The sequence below is a fragment of the Phocoena phocoena genome, chromosome 12 (assembly GCF_963924675.1).
Source record: "Phocoena phocoena chromosome 12, mPhoPho1.1, whole genome shotgun sequence".
Lineage (NCBI taxonomy): Eukaryota > Metazoa > Chordata > Mammalia > Artiodactyla > Phocoenidae > Phocoena > Phocoena phocoena.
The window spans coordinates 34,896,061-34,908,253 of record NC_089230.1 but is presented as its reverse complement, the minus strand read 5'-3'; positions in this window follow the sequence as shown (position 1 = coordinate 34,908,253).

Sequence of the window (12,193 nt, the reverse complement as noted above, 5' to 3'; positions counted from 1 at the left end):
AGTGACCAGATGGTTTTATTGAGTCACTTTCCTGTTTTCCATAAAGCTGAATTACTACATTCCTAAAAATCTTCTCTATTTCTAAATTAGTACATTGCCCATTGCCACGGTGCCTAATCTTGAAAATTACTGAAAACGACAGTACTATGACTTATTGATTCAGGAAATTTCAATAACAGAGAAAGAAGCAACAGAAAAACATAACCTTATTGAAGAAGTTTTTGGAAAAAAAATTTAATGAAAGATAGAAATATATGATTCATGTAAGAGCTAAAAATGTTTTAATTTTTTTTCCCTTTCTCAAGGCATCATCGCAATTAGAAGTTTATAAATTATCTATATATATCTTGCTACACTCAATGTAATACAAAGTAGATGAGATAATCTTTCTCGTTAGCACTTATTATAAAACATACAGACAGGGCAGCTGAGCTAACATTTAACAGGTATCTATAGTATTTGCCTTTTTTTCCCTCTATTTTTTGAACCCCTTCACCCATTTCTCTTACATCCCACCCCCCACTTCTGGCAATCATCAATTTGTTCTCTGTATCTCTGAGCTTGGTTTTTTGTTTTGAGTTTTTTGGGGTTTTTTTTCGATTCCACAGATAAGATAGATCATACAGTATTTGTCATTCTCTGACTTATTTCACTTAGTATAATGCCACCAAAGTCCATACATGTTGTCACAAATGGCAAGATTTCATTTTTTATGGCTGAATGATATAAATTATATATATATACACATATATATCACAATTTCTTTATCCATTCATTCATCAATCACACTTAGACTGTTTCTATATCTTGGCTATTGTAAATAACACAGCAGTTAATACGGGTGTGCATATATCTTTTTGAGTTAGTGTTTTCATTTTCTTTACATAAATACCCAAAAGTAGAATTGCTTGATCTTAGATCTTATGGTAGTTCTACTTTTAATTTTCTGAGGAGCCTCCATACTGTTTTCCATAGTGGCTGAACCAACTTACATTCCCGCAAACAGTGCACAAGGTTTTCCTTTCCTCCACATCCTAGCTAACACTTGTTATCTCTCTTCTTCTTCTTCATAGCCATTTTAAAAGATGTGAGATGATATTTCATTGTGATTTTGATCTTCATTTCTCTAATGATTAATGATATTGAGCATATTTTCATTTGGCTATCTGTATGTCTTCTACGGAAAAATGTCTCTTCAGATCTTCAACCGATCCTTTAATTGGCTTGTGTACTATTGACTTTCAGGAATTCTTTACATATTTTGGATATTAGCTCCTTATCAGATGATTTGCAAACATTTTCTCTCATACAGTAAGTTACCTTTTCATTTTGTTAATGGTTTCCTTTGCTATGCAGAAGCTTTTTGGTATAATGCAGTCCCATTTATTTATTTTTGCTTTTATTTCTTTTACTTTTGGTGTCAGCTTCAAAAAAACCACCACCAAGACCTATGTCAAGAACCTTATCAACTATGTTTTCTTCTAGGAGTTTTATGGTTTCAAATCTTATATTCAAGTCTTTAATACATTTTGTGTTATTTTTGTATATGGTGTAAGATAGTGGTAGATTTTCATTTTTTTACATCTAGCTGTTCAGTTTTCCCAATACCATTTATTGAAGGGACTGTCCTTTCCCTGTTGTATATTCTTGGCTGCTTTGTTATAAATTAATTGACCGTATATGCATATGTTTATTTCTGGGCTCTCTATTCTGTTCCATTAATCTGTGTCTGTTTTGATGCCAATATCATACTATTTTGATTACTATAGCTTTGTAATACAGTTTGAAATCAGGGAACATGATACCTCCAATTTTGTTCTTCTTTCTCAAGACTGCTTTGGCTATTCAGGATATTTTGTGGTTCCATAGAAATTTGTGGTTATTTGTCCTGGTTTTGTGAAAAATGCCACTGGAATTTTGATAGAGATTGCACTGAATCTGTAGATTGTTTGGGGTAATGTGGACATCTTAACAGTATTGATGCTTCCAATCCATGAGCATGCACTATCTTTCCATTCATTTGTGTCTCCTTCAATTTTGTTCATTAATGTCATATTTTTCAATATACAGGGCTTTCCTTGGTTAAATTTTTTCCTAGGTATTTCCTTTTTTTGATGCAATTGTAAACAGGACGGTTTCCTTTCTCTTTCTGATAGCTCATTATTAGTGTATAGAAATGCAACAGATTTTTATATATTGATTTTGCATCTTTCAACTCTACTGAATTTGTTTATTAGTTCTAAGTGCTTTAATGGAATATTTAGGATTTTTCTATGTGCAGTATCATGTTATCTGCAAATAGTGACAGTTCTACTTCTTCCTTTATAACTTGGATGCTATTAATTTCTTTCTCTTGCCTAATTGGTCTGGCTAGGACTTCTGAAACTATGTTGAATAAAAGTGGCAAGAGTGCACATCTTTGTCTTGTTCTTGCTCTTAGAGGAAATGCTTTCAGCTTTTCATTGTTGAGTATGATGTTAGCTATGGGCTTGTCATATATGGCTTTTATTATGTTCAGATAGATTCCCTCTATACCCACTTTGTTGAGAGTTTGTATCATAAATGGATGTTGAATCTTGTCAAATGCTTTATCTGCATCTATTGAGATGATCATGTGATTTTTATGCTTCATTTTGTTAATGTGGTATATCACATGGACTGATTTGCAGATGTTGAGCCATCCTTGCATCCTTGGAATACATCTCACTTGTTGTGATCCTTTTCATGTATTGTTGAAAAGGATCCTTTATCATTATGTAATGACCATCTTTGTCTCTTATTACAGTCTTTGTCTTAAAGTCTATATTGTCTGATATACTTATAGCTACTTCAGCTTTCTTTTGGTTTCCATTTGCATGGAATATCTTTTTCCATCCTTTCACTTTCAGTCTGTGCCTGTCCTTACATCTAAAGACAGTCCCTTGTAGGCAACATATTGGTGGGTTCATTCAGCCACTCTGTGTCTTTGGATCATTGAATTTAGTCCATTTACATTTAAAGTGATGATTGATAGGTAAGTACTTACTGCCATTTTGTTCATTTTTTTAAGGCTGCTTTTGTAATTCCTTTCTGTTCCTTTTTTCTTCTCTTGCTCTTTTCCTTTGTGATTTTAAGACTTTCTTTAGTGGTATGCTTATACTCCTCTCTCGTTATTTTTTGTGTATTTACCATAAGTTTTAACTTTGTGGTTATGATGAGACTTACATATAACAACTTGTATCTATAACAAGTTGTTATATGTTTAGTTTATTTTAGTTGATAACAATGTAAGTTTGATCTCATTTTAAAGTTCAACATTTTTACTCTCTCCCCTATATTTTATGTTTTTCGTGACACATTTTACATTTTTTTATCTTGTGTATTCCTTAAATAATTATTGTAATCATAGTTATTGTTACTACTTTTGTATTTTAACCTTTTACTAGCTTTATAAGTGGTTAATCCACTAACTTTACCATATATTTACCTTTTCAGTGAGATTTACTCTTTTGTTGTTTTCTTGTTACTAATTAGTACCCTTTCTTTTCAAATTAAAAAAGTCCCTTTATCATTTCTCATAAGGCTGCTTTAGTGGTAATGAACTCCTTTAGTTTTTGCTTGCCTGGAAACCTCTTTATCTCTCCTTCAACTCTGAATGTTAACTTTACTGGGTAGAGTGTTCTTGTTTGGAAGGTTTTTTCTTTCAGTATTTTGAATATATTGTGCCACTTCCTTTTGGCCTGCAAAGGTTCTGCTGAAAAAAATCTGCTAATAGTCTTATGGGGGTTCCCTTGTGCATAACAAGTTGTTTTTCTCTTGTTGCTTATAATACTCTGTCCTTGTCTTTAACTTTTGGTATTTTAAGTACAATGTGCCTTGATGAGGGTCTCTTTGGATTCATCTTATTTGTAATTCTCTGGGCTTACTAGATCTGGATGTCTCTTTCCTTCTCCAGGTTAATAAATTTTAAGCCATTATTTCTTCAGACAAGATTTCTGCCCATTTCTCTCTTTTCTCTTTTTGGGACCCCTGTAATGTGAATGTTAGTCAGTTTGATGTTGTCCCATAGGCTCGGTAAGTTATTTTCACTTTTTTTTTTCATTCTTTTTTCTTTTTGCTGCTCTGATTGGGTGAATTACACTGCCTTTTCCTTGAGTTGACCAATTCCTTTCTTCTGCTTTACTTGGTCTGCTGTTGAACCCCACTAGTGCATTTTTCAGTTTAGTTACTATATTCTTCAGCTCTGTGACTCCTATTTGCTTCAGGTTCAAGATGGTAACATAGGATTACCTGGAAATCACCTTTTCCCATGGATACACTAAGTCTACAGCTACATATGGAACAAGTTCTTCTTAAACAAAACCTAAAGGCCGGCTGAGTGATGACTACACATTGGGAAAACAAGAAGATAACCACACTGAAATGGGTAGACGAGGCTGGCACACAATCTCACCATAAACGCCACCCCCATAACCAGGAGAAAACTCCAAGGCCTGAGCTTCTCCCTAAGGAGCAAATAGTTTGAACCCCACATCAGGCACCTCAACTTGTAGGACTTGCACCAGAGAGAAAACCCCCAAAACATCTAACTTTGAAAATCAACAGGACTTGTGTCCTGAGAGCCATAAAATTGTAGCAAACTGAGAGACAGCTCTTAAAGGACCCATGCTTGGACTTACCCACTCCAGAGTCCAGCTCAGAGGCAGCCAATTTCTCCCACACTTAAAGTAGAGGAGGCTCATTTGCTTATATTAAAGCATTTCCCTTAAGGTCAGGCATCTAATTTAACACACACTCTAGGAGCATGTTAGAACACTCTCCAGGAACAGAGACTGAAATGTACTATGTCTTCTCTCTCCCTTTGCCATGCTTTAGAGCACAAGTATCTCACAGAAGGGAACTGTTATATATGACTCGTTTTCTGATCTCTGCTGCTGTTGCCCAGAGGACATTTCTTGGCTGCCTGGTTCTGGAAGCCAGGGGAGTTTGTGTTCTTGGTCCCATAGGACTGTAATAACTGGGGTCACCCACAAAGGAGTTCATACCCCTGTCTGGCACCCTGATTTTTGTGGCTCTGGTGGCCAGTAGGACTTACACTTGTGGTTCCCACAAGACCATAATCAATGGAAAAGAATTCTTAAATAGCTTCCACCCCCAGGGCACAGCAAGAGGCAAAGGGCCCAGGATCTCCACCTTTCTATGAAAGAGGTCTACTAGCTAATCATCAGAGCTGCAGTCTGAAGGTCAGGTTTCTAATTAAGCACATCTGGGCGTTGACTGCCCTCCTTTTCAGAGATCACGGAGGGCAGGCACTACCTTCACATTCTCCCTCTGCTGCACTCTTTTTTTCTACTAAAAAAGAGCTTTATATGTAGCTGGTGCCCTGGTTTTCACATCTGGAGATGGCAGCCTCCATTGGTGGCACCATTGGTGGTGGTGTCCCAGTTTTACAGCTACAACCCAAGGGATACCCCCTTGATTGCCTGGCTCTTGTGGTGAAGGGAGTTTGCATTGTTGAGTCCCATGGGACTGTGGCAATCAGAAAGGTGACTCTTGGCAGGCTGCCATCTCCAGGGCCTTGTGCAGACAGTGACTGAGGTACACTACCTAATCTTTTTGTGAAGGAGGCTTCTTTGCTTGTCCTGGAGCTTCAGTCTGGCTTAAGTTTTGGTGCACATCTAGTGCCAAAACATAAACACAATAACACCAGTTAAAGGAATGACTTATTATCACCTGCTGCCTTTGGCCCCAAATACCCACATGGAGCCCTAACTTAGCTTGTGAGTTAGGCTGAACTACATGGAACTACATGTCAAACCATAGGCCTAAAACGAGGACTCCAGCTTTCTCTGTGCCTCTCTACTACTGCCAAGGTATACTTCTATCTCTTAACATAGGAAATTTAACCCAAGGTAAGGCAAGCAAAGGAAAGGTTATTCTACTCAACCCACCAAGCTTCCTTAGGATGGAGATACAATGTGGCTGTGAAGGCCAAACACACGTGACATAACTAACAATAAATTTAGAGAACAATATGGTGGCAATTTGTAAACAAGAGTGAAATATTAAGAGTAGTAAAGTCTGGACTAATCCAGATGTTTTAGAAAATTACCTATTAGTTGAACTTTCCAGATAGCTGAGTGCATTTCTTTCAAAATCCAAAAATATTTCACTTAAATCATTGTTTTTTCCAAATTATTTATGTAATTCCTTGACTTTTTAAGTGGAATTAACTTACATGATGAAATCTTTTCTTTTAATTCACCTTACCTAGAAACAACATAAAATTCTCCTTTAATCTCACCAATATAATATAACTACTTTTTAAAAATTTATCAACTTATATAGTAATAGTATGTTCTAGGCATTGTTCTTAGTATTTGACATATACATTATATCAGTTTAATCCTTATAAGAGCATATGGAGAAGATAATCTGTCCTTGTTTATCAGATGAGTAAACTAAGCCACATAGGTTTCACAATTTGCTCAAAGTAAGGCAACTAAAAAGTGGCAAATCTGGAAACCAAACGCAGGAAACCTGGTTCCAAGTTTATGCACATGGCCTCTATATTCTGCCATTGCCTTTCCATTTGTGTTATTTCATTCCAGTCTTTATCGACAAATAACCTTCTTTTAAATAGCAGTGATCTGTCAGATGCCTATGTAATTCTATGATCACTTTTTTCACTTAACACTGTTAACGTTATTCCATATTTTTATATAGTTCTCATAATTATCATTTAAATGACTATGTAATATTCTGTTGGGTGGATGGACCATCTTTCAGTAAACCTTTATTGTGGAACACAGATTTCTTCAGTTGTTTTGGTATCACTTATATTTGTTTTAAATACTTTTGTGTCAAATTTCATGAATTCTTTGACCACACAGATGGTAATGATTGTCTGGAAAAGTATCCCAAAATATCACTAAGGAAATATAAATTATAATTATTTAACTTATTCTAGAAGACTCAAAGCCATTATTGCAAATTTTAATTATTTAACTATGATGTACCACAGGGTTATCTTGTGAACTACTGAAAGGTACAGGTTGTTTTACCTATACAAAATAAACAAAAATCATGCTGCTTTTTTGAGTTTTGTCTGTTTTATATAGATTCATTTTTAATCTTTTGATACAAAGCTGACAGGCCTCACTTTTGGTTTTAGAGTATGTATACTTCCTCTAGTTTGAATTTGTTGCAGATACAATTTTTTCATATTGTATAAACAATGACTAAATAAGATCTGAGTAAACATAGTGCTCTTTTATCAATGAAATGTATGGATTTTACCACAACTATTTCAGCCAGTAATAGCTCTTTAACATACTTGCCTCCTTTGTTTCACACAGGCCAGAGTATTAGACTTCAGATCTACTCAAAGTTGAGCTACTATTAAATTTCAACAGTGGGAGAATAGAGAAAATGACATTGAGATAAGAAAAGATAAGACAGTGAATTCCCTCAGACTCATTATTGATGTATAAAACATGCAAGTAAATAAAGATCCATGATCTAAGGGGTTTTCTCTTTAGGAATTTATAATTTAACTTTTGTTTAAGACTTGTGGTTAACTCCATAAGCTAATGTGTAAGAATACCATACTAGGAGGGGGACCTTCAAGATGGTGGAGGAGTAAGACATGGAGATCACCTTCCTCCCCACAAATACATCAGAAATACATCTACATGTGGAACAACTCCTACAGAACACCTAGTGAACGCTGGCAGAAGACCTCAGACTTCCCAAAAGGCAAGAAACTCCCCATGTACCTGGGTAGGGCAAAATAAAAAACAGAGACAAACGAATAGGGACAGAACCTGCACCTCCGGGAGGTAGCTGTGGAGGAGGAAAAGTTTCCACACACTAGAAAGCCCCTTCACTGGTGGAGACGGGGGGTGGGGGTGGCAAGGGGGAAGCTTCAGAGCCATGGACAAGAGTGCAGCAACAGGGTGCAGAGGGCAAAGTGGAGTGATTCCCACACAGAGGATCAGTGCCGACTAGCACTCACCAGCCCAAGAGGCTTCTCTGCTCACCTGAAGGGGCTGGGAGCTGAGGCTCGGGCTTTGGAGGTCAGATCCCAGGGAGAGGACTGGTGTTGGCTGCATGAACACAGACTGAAGGGGGCTAGTGCACCACAGCTAGCTGGGAGGGAGTCCGGGAAAAAGTCTGGAACTGCCTAAGAGACAAGAGACCGTTGTTTTGGGATGCACAAGGAGAGGGGATTCAGAGCACCGCCTAAATGAGCTTCAGAGATGGGCTTGAGATGCAGCTATCAGAACGGACACCAGAGACGGGCATGAGACGCTAAGCCTGCAGCTGCAGCCACCAAGAAGCCTGTGTGCAAGCAGAGGTCACTATCCACACCTCCCCTCCCAGGAGCCTGTGCAGCCAGCCACTGCGAGGGTACCATGATGCAGGGACAACTTCCCCAGAACACACACCACACTTCAGGCTGTTGCAACGTCATGCCAGCCTCTGCCACTGCAAGCTTGCCCTGCATTCCATACCCCTCCCTCCCCCCTGGCCTGAGTGAGCCAGAGCCCCCTGATCAGCTGCTACTTTAACCCTGTCTTGTGCGGGCGGGGAACAGACGCCTTCAGGTGACCTACACTCAGAGGCAGGGTCAAATCCAAAGCTAAAACCCAGGAGCTGTGCAAACAAAGTAGAGAAAGGGAAATTTCTCCCAGCAGCTTCAGGAGCAGCAGATTAAATCTCCACAATCAAGTTGATGTACCCTGCGTCTCTGGAATACCTGAATAGGCAACAAATCAACTCAAAATTGAGGAGGTGGACTTTGGGAGCAACTGTAGACTTGGGATTTGCTTTTTGCATCTACTTTGATTCTGGTTTTATGCATATCATAGTTTAGTATTTAGAGCTTATTATCACTAGTAGATTTGTGTATTGATATGGTTGCTCTCTTCCTTTTGTTTTCTTATAAATATATATATTTTTTTCCTTTTTCTCTTTTTGTGAGTGTGTATGTGCATGCTTCTTTGTGTAATTTTGTCTGTAGAGTTTTGTTTTTAACATTTGTCCTAAAGGCTATCGATTTTTTTTTTTTTTTTTGGTATAGTTATTAGCACTTGTTATCATTGGCAGATTTGTTCGTTTGGTTTGGATGCTCTCTTCTTTCTTTTTTTTACTACTTTATTTAAATAATTTTTAAATTTTTTATTTTAATTATTTTATGTTATTTTATGTTATTTCCTTTTTTTCTCCCTTTTCTTCTGAGCTGTGTGGCTAACAGGGTCTAGGTGCTCCAGCCGGGTGTCAGGCCTGAGCCTCTGAGGTGGGAGAGCCGAGTTCCAGATATTGGTCCACCAGAGACCTCCTGGCCCCATGTAATATCAAATGTTAAAAGCTCTCCCAGAGATCTCCATCTCCAGGCTAAGACCCAGCTCTACTCAACGACCAGCAAGCTACAGTGCTGGACACCCTATGCCACACAACTAGCAAGAAAGGAATACAACCCCACCCATTAGCAGAGAGGCTGCCTAAAATCATATTAAGTTCACAGACACCCCAAAACACACCACTGGACATGGTCCTACCCACCAGAAAGACAAGATCCAGCCTCAACCACCAGAACACAGGCACCAGTCCCCTCCACCAGGAAGCCGACACAACACACTTAACCAACCTTACCCACTGGGGGCAGACACCAAAAATAATGGGAACTACAAACCTGCAGCCTGTGAAAAGGAGACTTCAAACACAGTAAATTAAGCAAAATGAGAAGAGAGAGAAATACACAGCAGATGAAGGAGCTAGGTAAAAACCCACCAGACCAAACAAATGAAGAGGAAATAGGCAGTCTACCTGAAAAAGAATTCAGAGTAATGATAGTAAAGATGATCCAAAATCTTGGAAACAGAATAGAGAAAATACAAGAAACCTTTAACAAGGACCTAGAAGAACTAAAGAGCAAACAAACAATGATGAAAAACACAATGAATGAAATGAAAAATTCTCCAGAAGGAAGCAATAGCAGAATAACAGAGGCAGAAGAACGGGTAAGTGACCTGGAAGATAAAATAGTGGAAATAACTACCGCAGAGGATAATAAAGAAAAAAGAATGAAAAGAATTGAGGACAGTCTCAGAGACCTCGGGGACAACATTAAACGCACCAACATTCTAATTATAGGGGTCCCAGAAAAAGAAAAGTAAAAAAAAGGGACTGATAAAATACTTGAAGAGATTATAGTTAAAAACTTCCCTAATATGGGAAAGAAAATAGTCAATCAGGTCCGGGAAGTACAGAGAGTCCCATACATGATAGTCCAAGAAGAAACACACCAAGATGAATATTAAACTATCAAAAATTAAATATAAAGAAAAAATAATAAAAGCAGCAAGGGAAAAGCAACAAATAATATACAAGGGAATCCCCATAAGGTTAACAACTGATCTTTCAGCAGAAACTCTGCAAGCCAGAAGGGAGTGGCAGGACATATTTAAAGTGATGAAAGGGAAAAACCTACACCAAGATTAGTCTAGCCAGCAAGGATCTCATTCAGATTCAATGGAGAAATTAAAACCTTTACAGACTAGCAAAAGCTGAAAGAGTTCAGCACCACCAAATCAGCTTTACAACAAATGCTAGAGGAATTTCTCTAGGCAGGAAACACAAGAGAAGGAAAAGACCTACAATAACAAACACAAAACAATTAAGAAAATGGTAATAGGAATATACATATTAATAACTACCTTAAATATAAATGGATTAAATGCTCCAACCAAAAAACATAGACTGGCTGAATGGATACAAAAACAAGACCCATATATATGCTGTCTACAAGAGACCCACTTCAGACCTAGGGACACATACAGACTGAAAGTGAGGGGATGGAAAAAGATATACCATGTAAATGAAAATCAAAAGAAAGCTGGAGTAGCAATTCTCATATCAGACAAAACAAACTTTAAAATAAAGACTATTACAGGAGACAAAGAAAGACACTACATAATGATCAAGGGATCAATCCAAGAAGAAGATATAACAATTATAAATATTTATGCACCCAATATAGGAGCACCTCAATACATAAGGCAAATGCTAACAGCCATAAAAGGGGAAATAGACAGTAACATAATCATAGTAGGGGACTTTCACACCCCACTTTCACCAATCGACATATCAACCAAAATGAAAATAAATAAGGAAACACAAGCTTTAAATTATACATTAAACAAGATAGACTTAATTGATATTTATAGGACATTCCATCCAAAAACAACTGAATACACTTTCTTCTCAGGTGCTCATGGAACATTCTCCAGGATAGATCATATCTTGGGTCACAAATCAAGCCTTGGTAAATTAAGGAAATTGAAATCATATCAAGTAACTTTTCCAACCACAGTGCTATGAGACTAGATATCAATTACAGGAAAAAAATATGTAAAAAATACAAACACATGGAGGCTAAACAATACACTACTAAATATCCAAGAGATCACTGAAGAAATCAAAAATTACCTAGAAACAAATGACAATGAAAACACACCGACCCAAAACCTATAGGATGCAGCAAAAGCAGTTCTAAGAGAGAAGTTTATAGCAGTACAATCCTACCTCAAGAAACAAGAAACATCTCAAATAAACAACCTAACTTTATACCTAAATCAATTAGAGAAAGAAGAACAAAAAACCCAAAGTTAGCAGAAGGAAAGAAATCATAAAGCTCAGATCATAAATAAATGAAAAAGAATTGAAGGAAACAATAGCAAAGGTCAATAAAACTAAAAGCTGGTTCTTTGAGAAGATAAACAAAATTGATAAACCATTAGCCAGACTCATCAAGAAAAAAAGGGAGAAGACTCAAATCAATAGAATTAGAAATGAAAAAGAAGTAACAACTGAAACTGCAGAAATGCAAAGGATCATGAGCAATTACTACAAGCAACTATATGCCAATAAAATGGACAACCTAGAAGAAATGGACAAAGTCTTAGAAAAGCACAACCTTCCGAGACTGAACCAGGAAGAAATAGAAAATAAAAACAGACTAATCACAAGCAGTGAAATTGAAACTGTGATTAAGAACTTTCCAACAAACAAAAGCCCAGGACCAGATGGCTTCACAGGTGAATTCTATCAAACATTTAGAGAAGAGCTAACACCCATCCTTCTCAAACTATCCCAAAATATAGCAGAGGGTGGAACACTCCTGAACTCATTCTATGAGGCCACCATCACC